At 45.9% G+C, this 20,686-nt stretch overlaps 2 long non-coding RNA genes across 8 annotated transcripts in view; one reads left to right on the top strand and one right to left on the bottom strand.

Annotated features, from left to right (window-relative positions):
- LOC129383818 (uncharacterized) overlaps nt 1–20,686 on the top strand; it is a 514,476-nt gene that overhangs the window by 139,980 nt on the left and 353,810 nt on the right. For all 7 annotated transcript variants that reach the window (XR_011890290.1, XR_011890289.1, XR_011890292.1 and 4 more), the window contains exon 3: nt 10,820–10,955. This is a non-coding gene — a long non-coding RNA (uncharacterized lncRNA). The remainder of the gene's footprint in view (nt 1–10,819; nt 10,956–20,686) is intronic.
- LOC129383819 (uncharacterized) lies at nt 3,954–10,405 on the bottom strand. Its single transcript, XR_008611700.2, has 2 exons — nt 8,208–10,405; nt 3,954–4,243 (listed from the first exon to the last, which is right to left on the bottom strand). It is a non-coding gene; the product is annotated as an uncharacterized lncRNA (long non-coding RNA).

Consider the following 20,686-nt stretch of genomic DNA (forward strand, 5'->3'; position numbering starts at 1 on the left):
TTCCGCACATTTTTCTATCACCTGATTGATAGTGTGAATATGGTCTATTGTTGAGTAGCCTTTACGGAATCCTGCCTGGTCCTTTGGTTGACGGAAGGCTAAGGTGTTCCTGATCCTATTTGCAATTACCTTAGTAAATACTTTGTAGGCAACGGACAGTAAACTGATCGGTCTATAATTTTTCAAGTCTTTGGCGTCCCCTTTCTTATGGATTAGGATTATGTTTGCGTTTTTCCAAGATTCCGGTACACTCGAAGTCATGAGGCATTGCGTATACAGGGTGGCCAGTTTCTCTAGAACAATCTGCCCACCATCCTTCAACAAATCTGCTGTTACCTGATCCTCCCCAGCTGCCTTCCCCCTTTGCATAGCTCCCAAGGCTTTCTTTACTTCTTCCGGTGTTACCTGTGGGATTTCGAATTCCTCTAGACTATTCTCTCTTCCATTATCATCGTGGGTGCCACTGGTACTGTATAAATCTCTATAGAACTCCTCAGCCACTTGAACTATCTCATCCATATTAGTAATGATATTGCCGGCTTTGTCTCTTAACGCATACATCTGATTCTTGCCAATTCCTAGTTTCTTCTTCACTGCTTTGAGGCTTCCTCCGTTCCTGAGAGCATGTTCAATTCTATCCATATTATACTTCCTTATGTCAGCTGTCTTACGCTTGTTAATTTCGAAAGTTCTGCCAGTTCTGTTCTAGCTGTAGGGTTAGAGGCTTTCACACATTGGCGTTCCTTGATCAGATCTTTCGTCTCCTGCGATAGCTTACTAGTATCCTGTCTAACGGAGTTACCACCGACTTCTATTGCACACTCCTTAATGATGCCCACAAGATTGTCGTTCATTGCTTCAACACTAAGGTCCTTTTCCTGAGTTAAAGCCGAATACCTGTTCTGTAGTTTGATCTGGAATTCCTCTATTTTCCCTCTTACCGCTACCTCATTGATCGACTTCTTATGTACCAGTTGCTTCCGTTCCCTCCTCAGGTCTAGGCTAATTCGAGTTCTTACCATCCTATGGTCACTGCAGCGCACCTTGCTGAGCACGTCCACATCTTGTACGATGCCAGGGTTAGCGCAGAGTATGAAGTCTATTTCATTTCTAGTCTCGCCGTTCGGGCTCCTCCACGTCCACTTTCGGCTATCTCGCTTGCGGAAGAAGGTATTCATTATTCGCATATTATTCTGTTCCGCAAACTCTACTAATAACTCTCCCCTGCTATTCTTAGTGCCTAAGCCATATTCCCCCACTGCCTTGTCTCCAGCCTGCTTCTTGCCTACCTTGGCATTGAAGTCGCCCATCAGTATACTATATTTTGTTTTGACTTTACCCATCGCCGATGCCACGTCTTCATAGAAGCTTTCGACTTCCTGGTCAACATGACTGGATGTAGGGGCGTAGACCTGTACAACCTTTCATTTCTTCCATTGGGCCTTAAGAAAAGGAGATTGTTTACAGCAGGAGCCAATACAATTTTCCAATTTGAATGTGCATACAGATATATATATATATATATATATATATATATATATATATATATATATATATATATATAAATGGGTTTGTGTGTGCAGGTGTGTATGCTTCAATGAGTAATACATCTAAGTTACGAGTAATATACTTTTTTATGAGTGGGCCAGTTTCCATGCTGAAGGCTAAATGCTGTGCTGCGGCAACGAATTCGCCGACGTAACCTAGTTTGTTGGATTTAAAAGGTAGAGGAACGAAGGCTGTCGTTATTGAAGGATCGCCGATTTCCGATCAAAATTTATCATCAGGAACTGCGGGGTAGATGCCGGCTCGCCAAAACAGCCACGTCGGTAGTTATTGAGTGGAGCACACCGGGGCATACCGGGCAGAAAGCACAAATCTAATTGTGTTAATTGCGATTTCTCTGCCAAATAATGTCCGAATGTGTTAGCTGTATTGCTAGCACAGGCGGACATTATTTGGCGGAGAAATCGAAATGCGTTATCGAATAAATAAAAAAAAGTACGAAGTAAGTGTTTAGCTAATTACTAGCGGTCCATAATGTAGGCAGGGAGATCGCAAGGCGGATGATTCAGTTGGAACAAATTCTCGGGATGTCGCCAGTTTCGTGATGTCAATTCCCAAACTTTGCGAAGAAATACATTGGCGGTCCCTGTTAGTTTCCTGCTTTAATGCATGAAACGGCGTTTTGTTTGAAAGTCGGCAGAACCACAGCGCATTTTTACTGCAAGTTTGATCGCGCATATCCCGAAAACGATCTCATCCACGTAATTATATTCAAGTGGATATTCCTTGTAGGCGCGCCGGCTACAATTTGTGAGTTTCAATATTTGCCACAACATAACTAGCTGAAAAACTTCATTAGTAAGTTTTTGTTAATTAGTCGATAATGCATTTCTATTTTACATGCAAGTTACGTCCTTCTCTTCGAGTATACCAGCTCAGGGGCTAGAATCGTGCGATCTGCCACGAGCCTTTATGATTACTTAGTCTTCGCACAGGCACCAGATAATATATATAATGCGTTAATTATTTTCTGTGGTTAGTGTGGTGGTGGTTTCTTCAACAATATTGAATACGCCGACAGCAACAACAACAGGACGACGTCGACAAGCGACACATTCGCAGCAAGAAAATTAACGTCGAACTACACAGCTTAGGGGAACGACGGTGTAAACAGGCTATCACTGATGAGGTATCTTCGGAAGATATATCCGTTCGATAGTATGTGTGATGATAGAATTTTTCGGACCGCATTGGTCTAGAGAGAAGGACCGATCCGGTCTGCAGTATTTTGTAAATAAATAAATAAATAATAAATAAAATCAGGATGGTTTATTTCGCGGTGACGAATTCTATTTTGTGCGAGTGCTGGGGGGGGGGGGGGGAGGAGGGGGGGGGGCAGGGTACATCTGAAATCTTAGGGTTCGTGCTTGCTAGCAACAAATTTGTTGAAGTTCTTGCACTACGTCAGCACCTATAATGCAAGGCGCATGCCGCAGCCTGAGAACCGAAGCCAGTTTGTGTACAAAGCATACCAATGTGCATACCAGCGAGCAAAAAGTTAAAGCTGACCACAGCTTCTCGTGGGAATCTTTTAGATTAAGGAGTAGTTGTCTGAAGTTTACGCAGCGGCAGTCTGCTATAGTTTAGGCAATATAAGCAATTCGATGTTTTTAGGTATCAGGAACAAATCGGTGTGACGTTCAAGTATCGCGAGCGATTAGGTATCAGGGACAATTGGTTGGAGTTTAGGTGTCAGGAAGCTTTGAGTGAAGTTTAGGTATCCCGAGCAATCGACTCAAGTTAAGGTATCAGGATAAGCTAGCTAGTGACGTTTACGTATCAAGAACGATTGAGCGAAGTTTAGGCTTCCAAAGCACTTGGCTGAATTTCTGGCATCAGTAGCGATTGAGCGCAGTAACCACAAATTTGTAGTGATTATAAGCTCGCACCAAAATGTTTCAGAAATGTCGCTTCGTGGCCTCGAAGAGTACAGATTTCCACCTTATTAACAGAGCATTAATACAAAGTTGTGGTCTGAAAAATGGAAGTGTCTCTCTCTGATCATTATCCGCCAGTTGCGGGCAGTGATTCGTCAAAAACAAAGCCGTAACCAACCATAAACACGAGAAAACAATGAAACGACACAGATACGTTTCGCGCGATTTAAGCCTCATATTGTTCGGTTGTTGTCGTAGCTTTTGTTTATTGAGTGCCACATATGGGATGTTTGGTTAGCGAAGAGGCCACATATCCTGAAAGAAGCGTTCGCGGTATATGACCTATTCCGGACGCGTTCCTGGTTATTGGGTGTCACGGGAGCCGTTTATACCGGCACCTCGTTTCCGGGCTGGCCTTCTTCGTACTTTGTTGTTTCTGGGCGTCCTTAAATATGACTCACTGAGCTGAAGGACGTTCGATAACAAAAGGTGAAGTAAGAAGATAGCAAGAAGAAAAAAAAAAGGATTTATTCGCTTATAGTGCTGACTCAGAGAAATGGGGGAAAGAAAAGAAACTATGAATAAAACAAGGACGCTGCGGCAGCTGCGCGGACTGTGGCTTTGACGTCTGCTGGCTCGTGAAATCTGGCACGAAACTGTGTGCGCAGCCCGTCGCCTTGGAGCCCCGAGTCACGTGTTGCTTGCTGCTGCTGCTATGCGGTGCAATGTGCGCAGCTTTGGGAGATTATAAGCTGCCCTAAACACTACAGCTGGAACGTCAGGAGCAGCAGAAGCACTCACTGTAAGGATACGAAAGAAAACACAGATGTCTTTGTTGTGCTCCAGGCTGAAAGAAGCGAGAGAGACCAAAATAGAGAGAGAGAGAGAAAGAGAGAGAGAGAAACGAAGAGAGAAATGTAGGGAGGTTAACCATGTGCGCCAGTTGGACAGAAGGATGGAGATTGGGGCATTGTATAACAGCGTTTTGAGAGCCGTTGTCGTAGCCGCGGAGGTTCGTACCCCCCCCCCCTCCCCCTCGTGATACATTGGCTTTCTCTCAGTATCCGTGCCCTGTCGTTATGCGCTTTCTAGACTCCAGCCGCTATTGTAGTCTTGGTAACCCCCTCATCCGCTCTGACGCATCTGTGTTGTGAAGCTCGATTAGTTCGGTGCAGTCCATTTTGCATAGACTGGTATACCCGGTGAACGACGCTGCCCTATACGGAAGCGATGGAGTCTGTTCCTTCTTAGGCACTGCAGCTTGTTTCATTCATTACAGGCATCTATCGGCTACCGAGGCTAGAGACACACTTCTCGCTGTGCTCGTATTCGCGACGAAAAATATGCGTTGCATATGAAATAAATATGTAGGTATGCGTCATGAAAATCAGCGTAACATTAGTGTCATACTTTCATGTTGTGAAATATGACGAGTTTAATGAATAGAATTTGTAGCGGGTTCTAACCTATTTACCCATAAACGAGAGAAGTGGCGCGTGTTTGCGCAGCAGTTACATGACACGTTCCCACGTAGCGGTTGCACCAGTGTATGTTACACTGGCTCGACGTTTCTTATACTGGGTCGACGTTTGTTACACTGGCTCGACGTTTGTTACACTGGCTCCACGTTTGTTACACTGGCTCCACGTTTGTTACGCTGGCTCGACGTTTGTTACACTGGCTCGACGGTTGTTAAGCTGGCTCATCATCATCATCATCATCAGCCTGATTACGCCCACTGCAGGGCAAAGGCCTCTCCCATACTTCTCCAACTACCCCGGTCATGTACTAATTGTGGCCATGTTGACCCTCCAAACTTCCTAATCTCATCTGCCCACCTAACTTTCTGTCGCCCCCTGCTACGCTTCCCTTCCCTCGGAATCCAGTCCGTAACCCTTAATGACCATCGGTTATCTTCCCTCCTCATTACATGTCCTGCCCATGCCCATTTCTTTTTCTTGATTTCAACTAAGATGTCATTAACGCGCGTTTGTTCCCTCACCCAATCTGCTCTTTTCTTATCCCTTAACGTTACACCTATCATTTTTCTTTCCAGAGCTCGTTGCGTCGTCCTCAATTTAAGTAGAACCCTTTTCGTAAGCCTCCAGGTTTCTGCCCCGTACGTGAGTACTGGTAAGACACAGCTGTTATACACTTTTCTCTTGAGGGATAATGGCAACCTGCTGTTCATGATCTGCGAATGCCTGCCAAACGCACCCCAGCCCATTCTTATTCTTCTGATTATTTCACTCTCATGATCTGGATCAGCAGTCACTACCTGTCCTAAGTAGATGTATTCTCTTACCACTTCCAGTGCCTCGCTACCTATCGTAAACTGCTGTTCCCTTCCGAGACTGTTAAACATTACTTTAGTTTTCTGCAGATTCATTTTTAGTCCCACCCTTCTGCTCTGCCTCTCCAGATCAGTGAGCATGCATTGCAGTTGGTCCCCTGAGTTACTAAGCAAGGCAATATCGTCAGCGAAGCGCAAGTTACTAAGGTATTCTCCATTTACTCTTATCCCCAATTCTTCCCAAGCTGGCTCGATGGTTGTTAAGCTGGCTCGACGTTTGTTACACTGGCTCGACGTTTGTTACACTGGCTCGACGTTTGTTACACTGGCTCGACGTTTGTTACACTGGCTCGACGTTTGTTACACTGGCTCGACGTTTGTTACACTGGCTCGACGTTTGTTACGCTGGCTTGACGGGCAATCACAGCGTGTGCTACTGAAAACTATTTCCTCCGATCACTAGATTCTGTGTTATGACTGCTGTTGGCACGCGGAGGTTCAGCGTTGATCACCTATTAAAAGCTAAGCCAACAGAAAGTCAAATATGTTCCGTTGATGTCCTATGTTCTGTAGAAATATAGGGTGCCGAACTGTCAGAGGAGACTGCAGTGTAGGTTTGAAAATGCTTGCAGTGAAGTACCCTTACTAAAATTCATTTGCACACTCTATGTAGACCGCTTACTTACTCATGAACCTACTACCCCTTGGCTTGTCCTTGTACGAGCTGCGCTTTGAAATTTACAGACCAGAAATGCACGTCAGGACAAAGAACTTGTAAGGAATTTTAAAGCGAATTTATCGTTGCCTCTTCCCTGAGGCGTGGCGTTAGTCGTTTGATTGCCGGATATCTTTGTGGACACACCTATATAGGGTCTCCTTCGTAACTTGAGCCAAACGTTAAGGCTATGCAAATGCCGCGTGGCTGGACAGTACCAAGGTAATGTTATTTGCCGTCGCTTGGAGATACTCAGATTATTTTTCGCTTTCCGCCTAATTGCATAATTAGTTTTACTTAATTAATCAAGTTCTCAAATATTATAACAAAATGGAAAGTTTCAGTAAGAAAATTGTAGAGAAACATGCAAAAATATTCACGCAGAATCTTCTCTGAGAGTTATCTAGATGATGCGTAAGCATTTTCTAGTAATCACCCACTGTTTCGCGGTCGTGTGCTGTTCCATTTTGTATAATTGCGAGAAACACCACGAAAGGATCGTGAAACGTAGAAGCCCGGTTGCGACACCAAAATGTTAAGTGAGACCAGCACGAGGCGACAAAAAGTAGATTAGTAGCAATGCTCACTCATATTATACAAAACTCCCACAGGATGTGGACCTCTGATAAAAGTACGGGAGACTTTGTAAATGAAGCAAATACGTGACGTACTTGAACAGTGTCGCGTATGGTAGAGCTCGCACGTCTGCCTCCTCTGGATGCGGAAAATTGGCCGTACTCTGGCGGTGGCTGCGTATGGCGCGCTTCCTGCGGGCGTTAACATAAAAGCGATCTGCGATGGGATCAGAGTGCGCCGAGTACTGATAGCTTCGTGTGCGCTGTGTTCTAGCCGCTCAGTTAGCGTTGAAGCGAGAGGCAGCACGAAGGTCAATTCGCTCGCTGCCGCGGGCCCTATCTTGAAAGCGATCGTCTTACTTGATGGATGGGCGGACGGACGAACGAATGGCTTTCCTCGTTGGGTACGCATAGGAATGCTCACACTTTTAAAATTGGAAAGACTCACAGACATTGCCACCATGAGCTGGTGTGCGGGTTCGTCGCGCGCTGGCGATTTCAGTAAGCATTAGTTACTCAGGCGCGTAAGCGTAAAATCCAAGTTCGTAAATTTGCGCAAATTGAACGAAGCTAACGCGAAAAAAGAAAGGCAGTGCCACGCGAGCGCGGCTCCTACGTCGTACGGGGAGTGGCTTTCCCGCATAACTGTGGCGCCCAAGGTGCCGGACCTTGGCGATATGCTGGCTTCTAAATGGAACCATGTACAGTAACTGTAGCGTTGCGAAGCGGTGGGTGCTCAAAAGCGGACCGCCAGAATCTGGCGGTCCGCTTTTGTAACGGGCGGATGACACCACCATTTGATGGTGGTGTCATCCGCCCGTTACTAGAGTTACCTTATACCCATCCTTATACCCATCGCGAAAACTTTTCGCTTTCCACTACCGCAATCCTTTCTGAGTGTTCTGATCCGCTAGATCAGTAACACCGTGCTGTGGTTGCGGCGAGTGCAATTGTGTTCGGATTATTACTTCTGTGAATATATGTGAAAAAAGCAGTGCCTTCATTAATATTATTATCATTATCTTCATTGTTGCGCGTGTGATTCTTCATTGTATTTTAAATATTGACTGTATCTCCATTCCTGTAAAGACCATTAGGGGGTTTACGGTATCAACAAACAAACAAACAAACAAACAAACAAACAAACAAACAAACAAAGAACATGCGTCACGAATAGTCACCGTTAACGAGGGCCTCATGACTGAGCTCGAACAACGCCATGTCCACGACGCGTTTGCGTTCCTTCGTGCGCTTGCTCTCGCGTCAGTGGCGGCGTGGGAGGTTATTGCGGGTCTCGTTTTCTCTCGCGAAAAACGCGACGTGGGCTAGAACGACGCAGTTTCGCCACATACGCACTAGGCGTCGCGTCGGATGTAGTTATGGCACTCCGACAGCCTCCGGAGTGCTGCTTACGCTGCACAGTGTCACAGGCCTGGAGTGCTCGTTGTCGCTGCGTCGCCCTTCGAGCCAAACTGTAATTTATAATAAACTGCGGACATCTATAGACTTGTATGTGTGAATGGGTAACGAAGCTGCCCCTGCCTCTTGGAATACGTTCTCACATTCGTGTTTTGACCAATTTACCAATTCCTGTGAAAAAGGGACTAATGAATTTTTTTTCGTACGCAGTCTGTTGACCGTATATTATGCGTATTACAGTATATATAGAAAGGCAATGAAATTTTCTTGAAGGTAGACAATCTATCGAAACAATTACAGCTATTGTTCATCTTTACTTTTATATATAGAGCGCGCAAGAGATTGTACGGACATCCCGTACTGACTGCACAGGCACGCGAAATAATTGTCTACCAAATTATAGGAACATTCGTTGCACCAGTTTTTTTTTTTCTGTATTGCACGCAACTGGGGACGAGACGGCGGCCGGGAGCATCTGTTTGCACCGATGCAACGCACGCTGACGGCTCAATGCATCAGACAATAACGGCGGTTATATTGTATGTATATATACATAGAGGTACATGCAAATGCGTGTCAGCAGTGTTGTCCCGCGTGAATAAATTTAGCCCGCGTTACTGCGCAAGTGCTTCGCGGTATGCGAGGCGCGAGGAAACGAGGGAGTCACCGCGGAAATCTGCGTCGTTCGCGGGAGACGTTTTCGTGGGAGGTCATTTGACCTTACCTTGCTAAATCCGACGCGACTGCGAACAAGTGCGCCGAGACAGGTGCTGTAGGTGACTCATGCGCACAGACACGGAATATTGTTTTGAAGCAATCTTGAATAGCCGTGTTTCTTTTGTTTCCGGCGCCGTGCTATAGCACATATCCTTTGTCTTTTTTTTTTTTTTTTGAGAATCAGAGAGCTTCTCCAGTTTTTCACGTTTTCTTTATATCCGATCGTTCTTTTTTTTTTGTTGTTGCATTCGCTGTTCTTCAAAACCCGTTTTAAAATAAGTAAGAAGTCCTGATAGAGTTTATTTGCGTAGTTGCTGAGGCGGCAGGGCAGGCGCCGGCTTCTTGGCAGCCGGCACATGTATTTCCAAACTCGTTATATTTAGCTTTCAACAATACGTGGGACGATGCATAGCGTACACTTAAACACGGCTCGAAGGGGAGTGTGCTAGGAAATGTTCTGGACAGCGGGTACAGGAACGTGGAACAATTTCACGAATGACAGTAGCTTGCATCACTGGAACAAAGGCCCACGCATTTGTTTTCTGCACCTTCTTAAAAAACGAAGACGTTTCCGATATATGGAAAGCCCGTCCCATATATGTGTACTTGTAATGTTGCAATCCCGTGTTCTTGCATAAGTTTAGTAGGGGAGTCACACCTCTCATATTTATCAAAAATGAATCTGATTGCTTTTCTTTGCAACATCTCAAGTTTATATATATCCTGCTTAGTTTCGGGATCCCCAATTACGCAAGCGTATTCTAATTTCGACCTTATGTAAGTATTGTACGCTAGTAACTTTAACTTTGCTGGAGCTTTGTTTAGTTCCCTTCTTAGGAAACACAACTTCTTAAATGCTGATGCACATATATCTGAAACGTGACCTGACCAGGATAACTTAGACGTAAGTGTAACGCCTAAATACTTATAGCTTGTGACCCTTGCTACTTCTTGGCTACACAGACTATAAGAACAATAACTAGGCTGTAATTTACGTGTAACTGTTAATAAGACTTTTTGTTGCACATTAATTTCCATATCCCAAGTTCGAAACCACTGGTCAATGTCGAACAATTGGTCCTGCAATACAACGTGATCACTATAACACGTACACTCTCTCCTATGTACACTGTGTGACGTAGGACTGTACGGTGACACTGCGTAAGACTAGAAACGCCTTTGCAGGCTGCGAGACAGTGCCCACAGAAATAGTTCGTGTGTACGTGCGTGTGTGTGCTTAGGTTTTTTTTTCCCCTATTTTTTAAAATCCTTCTTTCTTTCTCACCTATTGCATCCCCTTGCCGCTCCCCCAGTACAGGGTAGCCAACAGGAGATAATCTCTGGTTAACCTCTCTGTCTTTCCTTTGCCTTTCTCTCTCTCTCTCTCTCCCACACACACACAATATCTCCTTTTATATAGTACAGTATACTACACGCGCACTCCAACTTACGAAAAGTGGCACTAAATGGCGGATCACGAAATCACTCCATGGATCTCCCGCAAGCGCCTGCTTGCAGCGCAAACGGCGTCTCGAACGCGCTGCTGAAACTCCCGAATATGTAGAAACGCACCGCGGACGTGATTTCGATAGCTAAAGAGGCATACTTTATGGCCTCCAAATTCTCACCCCGACGGCGCGCTTTTCTTTTCCCACAGTGCCGGCGCCCTTCTGCCTCGCCCTCCGCGAATCCAGTGCCACCTAGCCCCCCCTTGGTATACCCGGCGCCCAGAAAGAGCCACGAAGCACAGGGCGGGCGCACATCAAACTCAATTAGCGCAGGACGCCGCGGAGGTAAGTCACGCGGTCATTACCGGACCATCGCCCTTCAGCCGACCGGCAGGCCCGGTCTGTATACGCGTGGTGCCGCAATATGCTACGCACTGCGTCGTCTCGCGCGACGCGCTGTGGCTTCTTCTCCGCCCCCTTCGCCCCCGCCCGACTGGCCGTCCGGGGTGGTCCCGGGGTCGCGACCCCGCCCGACTGACGACCCCTTCGCAGTCCCTGGCAGACATGGCCTTTATACTCGGCCTGATGCGCCGTGAAGCGTCCCGAAAGGCTGCGCAAACTTCTGATGCACTCCCGTTTCGAACCCTCACTCCCCTCCCCTACCCCAGAACCCCCTCCAAAGCAACCGCTATACTTTTCTTTGCATACATGTAGTATGTTTTTTTTTTCTTTAAGCGCTGGCGTGTGCGTGATTTATACGATAACCATTTACGCGCGATGCAATTTTCTCTTGCATATATCTCCATCTTTACAGAACTTTTCTGCCGTCCTCGCGGGGCTTTTCTCTCTCTCTCTATTGTTTTTGTTAAATGTTTCGTTTTTATGCCATTCGAGGACCTTCGAATGCAGGGTGCTTCCTAGATGGAAATAGGAAGGGGTTGTGAGGTTTCTTCCGCACTCTGAGAATTGCAGTCACGTGACTTGCGTATAAAGGCGTTTATCGTCATTTGCTCGTCCATATAGAGAGGCAGTGCCAGCTAATTGGACGTTCATGGACAAATAAAAAAAAAGCTGCAATTCAGCGTCTGTGTATGGCCTTTTTCATGTGTGCGCGAACGTGCCTACTTCAAGTGCGCTGCCTCATCAATTTCAAGGCTGAAAAACTAGCCCGTCGTGTAACTTGCGAAAAAGCTCAACGGGACCATTCGAATCAGGGCTACACGGAAACGCAACACTCTGTTGGAGACGCGTGACGGGTTCGTGCGATCCAACTTCGCCTTTGCAGTTGGCCACACTCTACAGAGATAGCCGTTGGGACTTTCGGGTTACAGCGATAGCTGTAAGAAAATGAGAGCTATACGAAAATACTGTATTATGTCTGACGTAGTAAAGTCGCTAGAAACCAGATATTGTTACCGGATGGCATAAGTAATTGCGCTGGTTTGGCCAGTATATTGTTAGTAGGCGAAATATTCGTAAATAAAATCGTTAAATAATAGGTGGTCTAACGTCCTATCACTTGGGAAGCGTGGCATCGTGGTTTTGGAGGGCTGGATGAGCATGAGATGTATCTATGCTACACACATGGAAATACTGTGGATTAAAAGTAAAAAAAAAAAAAATTCCAGTTACTAAGCTTGCCAGTTCAGAACAAGCAAAGCCATCTGCAAGAGTTTGTGTGCCTCCAGACAGGAAGCGGATGTCCATGCCGGCACAATAACGGTACGCATGACAAATGTGCGATAAGAAGCTTATGGCAGGTGCTTCCTGACGACGCCAAAATAGAATTTGCACTGAAGTGTCCATCTAGTATGCACATATATCAGCGCTTAATAAGCTCTTGCATAGCAACCAGCGGCTCCTGGAGAGACTGACGTTTTACCCGGGAGGACAAGTATAAACGGCAAACGTGACAGCGTTTTCAACAAAGTAACCATGACACGCATCTTTATGGATCACGTAAAGTGCGTTTCGTGCTCAGCGAAACAATGTGGTCACGTATTCATATTCCCGCATTTGGTTGGCAAGCGTACGGTTACTTTTAATATAACGATTCGAAATTCTTGGGTATCAGCACCACACTTTAGCGTTGCATGGTAGGTAAACATTTCCTAAATGAATGAATACGCGAATGTCGAATCAAGCTGTTTCTACGCTTTTTTTTCTACATTTTTTTACAGTCGTTGAAGTGAACTTGCGCTGTGCGACAGCTGTGTCACGACTCGTTCAGCGAAAGAGAACTTTGAATTATTTGCAAGAATTCTCTCTAAAGTTATTTGTGTATCTCGATCTAGCTTTATTTTTCGCTTTCTCTTTGTAATCGCAAGCCGGAGCAGATTAATTGCATGCGCCTCTGAGAGGCATCACCTTCATAAATTGAACAATACAAATCAAAATGAATGTTCAGATAACGGGAAACTGTCGACACTCGCATCTTCTGGCTCCCGCTACGTTTTTCTGTGAACTGCAGCACCAGATTAGCGAATGTCACTAACTGGCGACTATACGCTTGGGTTTCCGGCACTCGGTTGCGCACATCGCTGCCTTGGTGTTCAAATTCCCTAGGACGTCTGGCAGGGACAGTTCCAGAGCCCGGATGACTTGTTCACGAAATCGCAACCGGAACGAAGAGACGCAGACACTGTGGATGACTGTATAACATGAAAATGTCTCTAGGTCAAAACATCAACATCTTTTGCCACGGAGGCGAGACGGGAGGGGTGTGGGCCCCCAAATCTTGCCTATGGACCCAGCAGTGACGTCTCGATGTTCACCGTCCTGCAGCCACGGATTTGATGTCATAAATTTTAAGCATCAACGCGAGCTCTGCTGTGTTGCGATGCATTGTTGCATTGTTGCTCGCGAACGAGTTGTCATGCTTCTCAGCCTTGCAAGCGATAGGGACCGCAGTACTCCAAAAAACATGACCTTAAGACGGCCCGTCCCGGCACGCATTGTGCAGGCACTCCTTGCAGCACGATATCTGCAGAACAGCTGTGAGCTTATGTAGTAATTTCACGGAAAGGGATTCGTGCACTAGTATAATACTTGAAGCGCACCGGTTTAAGAAACCCTTTATAGTGTCCCTGTGTGTAGTATCCCTCCCACATGCACTCAGTGCTTACTCTCTCCCTTTTTCCCTCTTTCTATTCCCCTTTCCCCCACCCCCAGTGTGTAGGGTAGCAAATCTGGTGCTCGTCTCGTTGGCCTCCCTGCCTTTCCTGTCCTTGCTTTCTCTCTCTAGTTGAACTTCTGTTCTCGGGGCCGCAATTATGAAGACATCTTTGCTGAAGATGCCGTCTGCAGGAGACACAAAATATCGCCAAAGCGCGCTTCTCCGCAGGCCTCTTCCTTATTTTTTCACGAGAACAATATGGCGTGCAAAAGACGGGAATCGGAAACAAGTTTCGAGGACGCTCACTGTGGTTCCCAACAAAAAACACTAGGGTGCGACCTGTCGCAAGTGTCCACTGGAGTAGCAAGCACGGCCGTTAAACCAGCACGGGAATGATGGGGAGCGCGTGGATTCGCTAAAAATTGGGTCCTTCGGGCTTGAAACGACGTTGCGCTTTTGCGAATTGACCATATTCAACAAAGTATCTTGTAAATGCGATAAGTCGGAATGATTACGAACGTACGTAGAGTTTCATTGCCTCCATATACATAGAAAAAAGAAAGAAAAACATGACTTGAAAATATAGGTCAACAAAGGCAGATAAAGCGCAAGGCAGTAAAGCCACAAGAACGTCTGTAGTCGTAAGCGGGAACGTTAGACAAATCCAAGCAGTACCCATTTATTCTCATGATATCTGGAAGGTCACAGCGTGCCGGAATTACTTCGTCATTTTTCGTAGGAAGCTCCGTAACCTGTGCCCCCCTTATTACACCGTCCAATTAAAGCTTCGATAACCGCCTCTCAGCTTTGACAACGCTGCAACTGGGGAGTCGGTTGCATCGGCTAGAGCAAGCAAGGCGTAAGTTAAGAAAGACTGGCTAAGAAATAGAAATTTCGCGCGTAGCCTAATGGTTTGACTTTTCCGTCTCGTACAGTTGCTGTAACGACGCCCGAACTTGGAAAAATACTGCGCATACCTTTTTTTAAGTATTAGTCACCCACCGTCGGTGTCCCTGCGACCTTGAAGTCAGTAGCCATTGTTAGCGTGTGTCTGAGATGTGCAGTTCCGCCCGACGCGTCGTCGGCTGTCGTCTCTGTCAGCGTGACAATAGCGTGACTTCATCTTATGACTGAGCTTTTCCTCTTGAACTAAATGAGCACACACAGCGGGCATCAAGTAACTTAAAATATTTAAAATATACAAATACCACGTAGGTGGATCAAACCAGGGTAATGCCGTTTGGCATCGCTTGGAGATACTCAGATTATCTTCTTTTTGCAGTCCGCCTAATAAGGTCATTAGTCTTAATTAATTAATCAACTTCTCAATTATTGTAATTAGATGAAAAGCGCCAACTGTGTCAAAATTGCCGCGCGACTGCTCGCTGGGGGCACTTTGCTTTATTCGCGGGCTTCTCTCACGCTCGGAAAAAAAAAAAACTTTTATGTACCGTGTACTGAGCGACAGAAAGCTGCATCGGGAGTTTCTTATGTTGCTCCACAATTTTTTCGTTGACACTGTTTTTCGTTGACATGTTTAAGACATGGCGGCTATGCCACCTCCACCGTTCGCAATACGGCAAAGCATGGCCTTCGAGATTGACCTTTATGGTTCGCTGGGGTATATAATGCGATGTTGGAGACCTAGATGACGGCAAATTTGCACTGTTTTCTTGACAAATGAGGTAAGTATCAGTGTTAAGTGTTACAGTGAAGAATTCAAACCATAAAATTCGAACCTTTTTGCAGAATTGAAGCAAGAACGGAAGAATGGTAAGACTGAAATCACTTTTCAATGAATTTTAAGAGAACAACGCACGTCCCTACATTCCGTCTGATGTTCTCATGTTAATCTCGTCCCGTTTGTGCTGCATCGTAATTTTAATAGCTCTTAACCATATAGCCCTATATGCAATTATAAAGAAACACGGATTTCCTTAATTGTAGCACTTATGTACCAACTAGTCCAAACAGAAATTCCCAATAAGCGCACGATTTCCCAGTTGAATATTGCTATGATAATCGCGACAGATATGAACGACCTAGCCCAAGCAGAGGTTGTAACTAGTTTTCCCAATTGAAAATCATGTCATAATTCTAACGGCTATGAATAAACAAGTTCCGGCATCTAATAAGCGCATTTTTTTCGGTAATTGAGAAATGATAGCTTCCATTTTAGTGGCAGCTTTGAGAACTAAGTAACTAAAGCAACACTTATCAGTGAAAATTGATCTTTATTATTATTACTATTATTATTTTAATGTGAAGATAATACAAGCATCACGAAGATAAGGGAAGGCGGGCTGGCGATCGTCTGCTAAAAGGAACACCACGCCCACCCACTTATAGAGGAGAGAAAAGAAAAGAAGGTGAGAAAGAGAAGGTATATGAAGAAAAGAGAGAGGGAGGGATAAAGAGCCCATCACGCAGTCATACGCAGAGTATCATCGTTACAGACACGAGTCTAGTCCCGTGGTTGACAAAAATTCCAGTAGAGCCTTGCAATTTTTTCAGTCGTAGCAATAAAAAATAAGAGAGTGGTTCACAGGAAGGCGGCCGCTTGAAGTGATTAGCAGTGCTAGAAAAATCAGTATTGCTCAAGCCAACATTTTGACATAGGGAGTTGTCTTTATCAGGGCGAACAAGACGCCTTGGGAAAGGGGCCTTCTGGACCTGCCAGTGGTTGGCTCTAGCGACATACCTCGTTAGACCACCGTTGGCGACTACGTGCCTCTGTTTGTTGTGCTTGCGTTTGTTGTTGTTTGTGTTTCGAAGTGGCGTAAACGTCGCTTGCCCCACTTCGTAGTCGTGACAGCTATGAACTGGGTGCTTCAAGCAAACGGTTCTCATTGAAGCGTCACGTGCGTCGATGGACGGCTTCCCGCCTCTGCAGAGACTTCGTGCCAACTTTCTTTCTTATCATTTTATTGCCATAGCAATTATATGCACAGTCCAAGCGTTTTCTTTTGTTTTTTGCCATCGGCGTTGGCGTCGCCGTGAGGTTCCGTATATTATTAGGTATATATATGTACGCTATGTGCCACGTTTGTTTTCAGCCTTCGGTGCCACTGCCGAGCATGTTCAGGATCCATTCATATATAAAATGCACACCGGCGTCAACGTACGGCTCCAAAAGCAAAAAAAAAAGAAAAACCTTCTTAAAACGCATTCGCCCAACTCTCCCTGTTTTATTTTCGTCTGTCGCACTCCCTCTCTCGCAGACGCTGTCGCCGTCGGAACTTCGCTACTATCACCGTCATTTGCACGATGTGGAAATCTGGCGGTCACGTTCTTTCATCTACATTAGCGTGCTTTACGTTCGCCTTCGCCTTGGAAGCACGACGCAGACAAAAAAAATACACGACGAGAAAAGACTGGAATTTTCGCCCCTGTATCTTTCATACAGGGGCGAAAATTCCAGTGTGACGCGATACTTTTCGTTTTCTTGTCCTCGTGCTTGACTCTTTCTTTTTTTTTTTTGTTCGAGATCCTCGATTCCCGAAGGACAACAGACCCAGAGGCCACATCAGTGCAAGATGTTTCCTCGCGCACGTGCTGCAGTGGAACAGTGAAAAAAAAAATTAGGAATGCAACACAACGCGAGCGATCGTGAAAAAGACGGGAATGAAAGAAATGAAAGTAGAAAATAACGAAAATCGGACGAGAAAGAAAAAAGAGAAAAAAAAAGTTCGTCTCGCGCCCGCGTCTTCAAGCGTGGCAAGATGATGGGACGAGGAAAGGTCAATGTCGCCGGGGCATTCTTTTAAAGAGGCCAGCGTTCCCACAGCACGACATCGCGCAAATCAAGGCAAAAAAAGAAAGTACAATACAACGAGTGCGTCTAGACGGCGTAATGCGTTGCGGACTTCGTGCGATATGGTTTTCTCAAAGTGAGCTCCTTGAGTTCTCGAGGCGTAATACGAGGGAAACGTCATCGGCATAGTTCAGGGACTATTACGACACTCCCCTCGTATTTCTGCGGTTGTTCGCTTTTTGCCGCGGCGGCGGAAGGCGCAAATGACAAAGCGCTCGCGATGGATTTACGAGTGCCGGCGCCTCGGACTCGAGCGTATACGCCTAAGGAATTGCGAGAAGAATGCGCGGTCACCCTTACACGAGGGAACGAGTTTTGCCAGTTTATGCAGAGTTCCTTGCACACTTCATGTAGACTGCATTGATGTCCCGCAGACTCATTCGTTTTTTTTTTTCTTAGATAGGCAATGTCTATTAACCATCTTTACATGTGCTTTCTAGGGAATTTCGACGTTCAAGTAGTCCAGCTCAACAACCCTATAACACAACTGCGGGCTCGGAGGGTGCGTTTGTTTGTAGCCCTTTCCCTTTGTGCACGTACAGCGCTTTTTCCGCTTTTCTGTTCGTTTTTTTTGTTTTCCCCTTTACCATCATTTGTAGTGCAGGGTAGCCAACCGAATGTTTGACCTCCGTTTAACCTGCCTGCTTTTCGCGTATCATTTCTCTCTCTTTCTCTCTCTACCCCGTAGGCATGGTGTACTCCCACGCCCCTTTGGGCAGATGAGGTCTGTCACTTGCTCTAAAGAGAAATGTTGTCAACAAGCGTGTTTTCTTTGTTCGTTATGTTGACTACGAGTTTTGAATGGGATGCTTAGTGAAAGCAAACATACTATATTAGTAGACAAGAAGGGTGAAGCCAGAACGGCACGAGCTCTGCATAGACGCTGCCGCTTCGCATTCTTTCAAGCTTGTTCCTTTAATCAAACGAGTGTGAATAATATATATGAAAGGAAACGTCATCTGCGCTTGCTCAGAATGAAAGTTTATTCTCTCTATTAGCAAGTGTTTGTTTCGCTTTATCTGTTGTCATCAGACTTTTCAATTGGCTGTCTTCAGGTCAGTAGACAAACAGATAAGTCAATAAGTCAGCAGACTGTCTTGAAGATATCGAAAACTTCCCAGACAAGCACCTCGTAATTTTCATGGACTGTCTAGTTAAGGTCTCTGGTGGGCATACCCAGTAAAAATTTTTAGCCAGGATGTAACAACTCCAGGTAGTAGCGAGACAATATGTAAGAATAAAGATTGGCAAGTTCAGCTGAAAGCAGCTTGAATTTTCTTTTAAATGCATGCAAGGACGCACATGGTGTCATACGTTGTCGATTGAAAGCACGTTTTTTTCCAAGACTTGAAAAGCGTGCGAAGCACGTTTAATCGTGGATTCCGCAACTACAGAGGCGTTACCAAGGCGCGTGGTGTCCGCGCTTTGCTAGGGCAGATTACTTAACGTCCAGCTGAAACGGTGATTGAAAAAAGTGAGCGGCATCATGGGCGAGATAAGCCTTAGCTTCCTTTAGCCGCAGTTTTATGCGAGGGGCCTTTAATGCTTTTAAGTCCTCATTCGCGAAAAGCTTTGTACATGCAGAACTAAAGGCGCCCAAGGACAAACCGAATGGCCATTGCCGCATTTCAGATCAATAATTTGCCTCCTTGGGACGACATCCAACGGTATTTTGGACGTAATCGTAGTTTTAACTCTCCCATGTGTCACGATTGTTTATGGCTCCAAAGTGTAAATAAACGTGGCAACATTTTCTGTCTTGTAGAAATATTATTCGGGGCACTTGTACAACAACGCCTAGCGTTCCTTGACGGGCCAAGTTTAGCAGGCAATATATTGGCCCGATGCTGTTACATAAATCGATGCCACAATGAGGACGAGTAATCCCATAAACTGGTTAATCTGCTAACATAGAGGGTTTTTTACGCGTTTCTTAAATCTATTAGTGAAAGTAATGTTGCTCCAAAGGTATTTCAAAACTGAAAATTCAGCGAAAGAAAAAAAAGAAGGATGAGCCATGGTATGGTATGGTATGAAGAACTTTATTTAGGTCCTGAGGGATCAGTCTGGGACCGATGCGGGCCGCTCCCACGTCGGTACAGAGAGGCCGAGCCCCTCTGCCGTCACACGGGCCGTCTGGACAGCCCTGAGTTGGTCCGCCAGCACTTCACTGTGCAGCATGCGCTGCCACCACTGTTCACCTCGAGAACCATCACCGGCCAACGCCAAGCAGCGCCAAAGCATGTGTTCTAAATCGAGCAAACCCCCACACTTACTACAATAGACTGAAACCCCGCAGTCCGGATTAATTTTATTCATGATGACCGGGTTAGGGTACGTTCGTGTCTGCAGGAACCTTAATGTAACCGCCTGTGGCCTATTTAATGTAGAATGTGGCAGGGGGGAATGCCCTGCGCCCTAAGTAATAGTGCTTGGTGATTTCGTTGTAGGTTAACAATTGGTCCCTGTACTCGGGAGCGGGAGATCCATCCCCTTCAGGGAGTACACGGCACACTAATCCTCGTACTTCCCTGTGAGCCACCTCGTTGAGGTTACGCGGGGCTCCCTCCACTGTCCCCATGTGCACCGGGAACCAAGTAACTGTATGCGAAGTGATATCCCTACCCTGCAGCAGTCTGTTAGCCGGTTCCGCAACAAGTCTTCTCGAGAAGGCTTTAATCGCAGATCGCGAGTCACTAAACACCAAAACTCTTCTTGAATCAATTAGTGCTAGAGCAATAGCCATCTGTTCGGCGACTCCCGGATCTTTGGTATAAATGGAAGCGGCATTTCTAACGCAGTCTTTGCCATCTTCCACTACCACCGAATAAGCATTTTACCATTAATCCATGCGGCGTCAACAAACGCAGACTCCTCCTTCTGATCCTTTGCCTCTCGCAACAACGCCCTAGCTCTCGCGACCCGCCTCCCTACATTGTGCACGGGGTGCCCATTCCGCGGAAACGGACGAACCATGATATTTGCCCTAAGGTTCACGTTCAACTCGTGTAGGGGCGCCCTATCGTGCGACACAGCCACTGATTCTTCAATTCGCTCTAAAATATACCTACCCGCTGGTGCCCCCAGCAACCGCTCCCTCTGTGCAGTACGCTGAGCCTCGGCAATTTCATCTAAAGTATTATGCAA

Source organism: Dermacentor andersoni, chromosome 9 (genome assembly GCF_023375885.2).
Source record: "Dermacentor andersoni chromosome 9, qqDerAnde1_hic_scaffold, whole genome shotgun sequence".
Classification (NCBI taxonomy): domain Eukaryota; kingdom Metazoa; phylum Arthropoda; class Arachnida; order Ixodida; family Ixodidae; genus Dermacentor; species Dermacentor andersoni.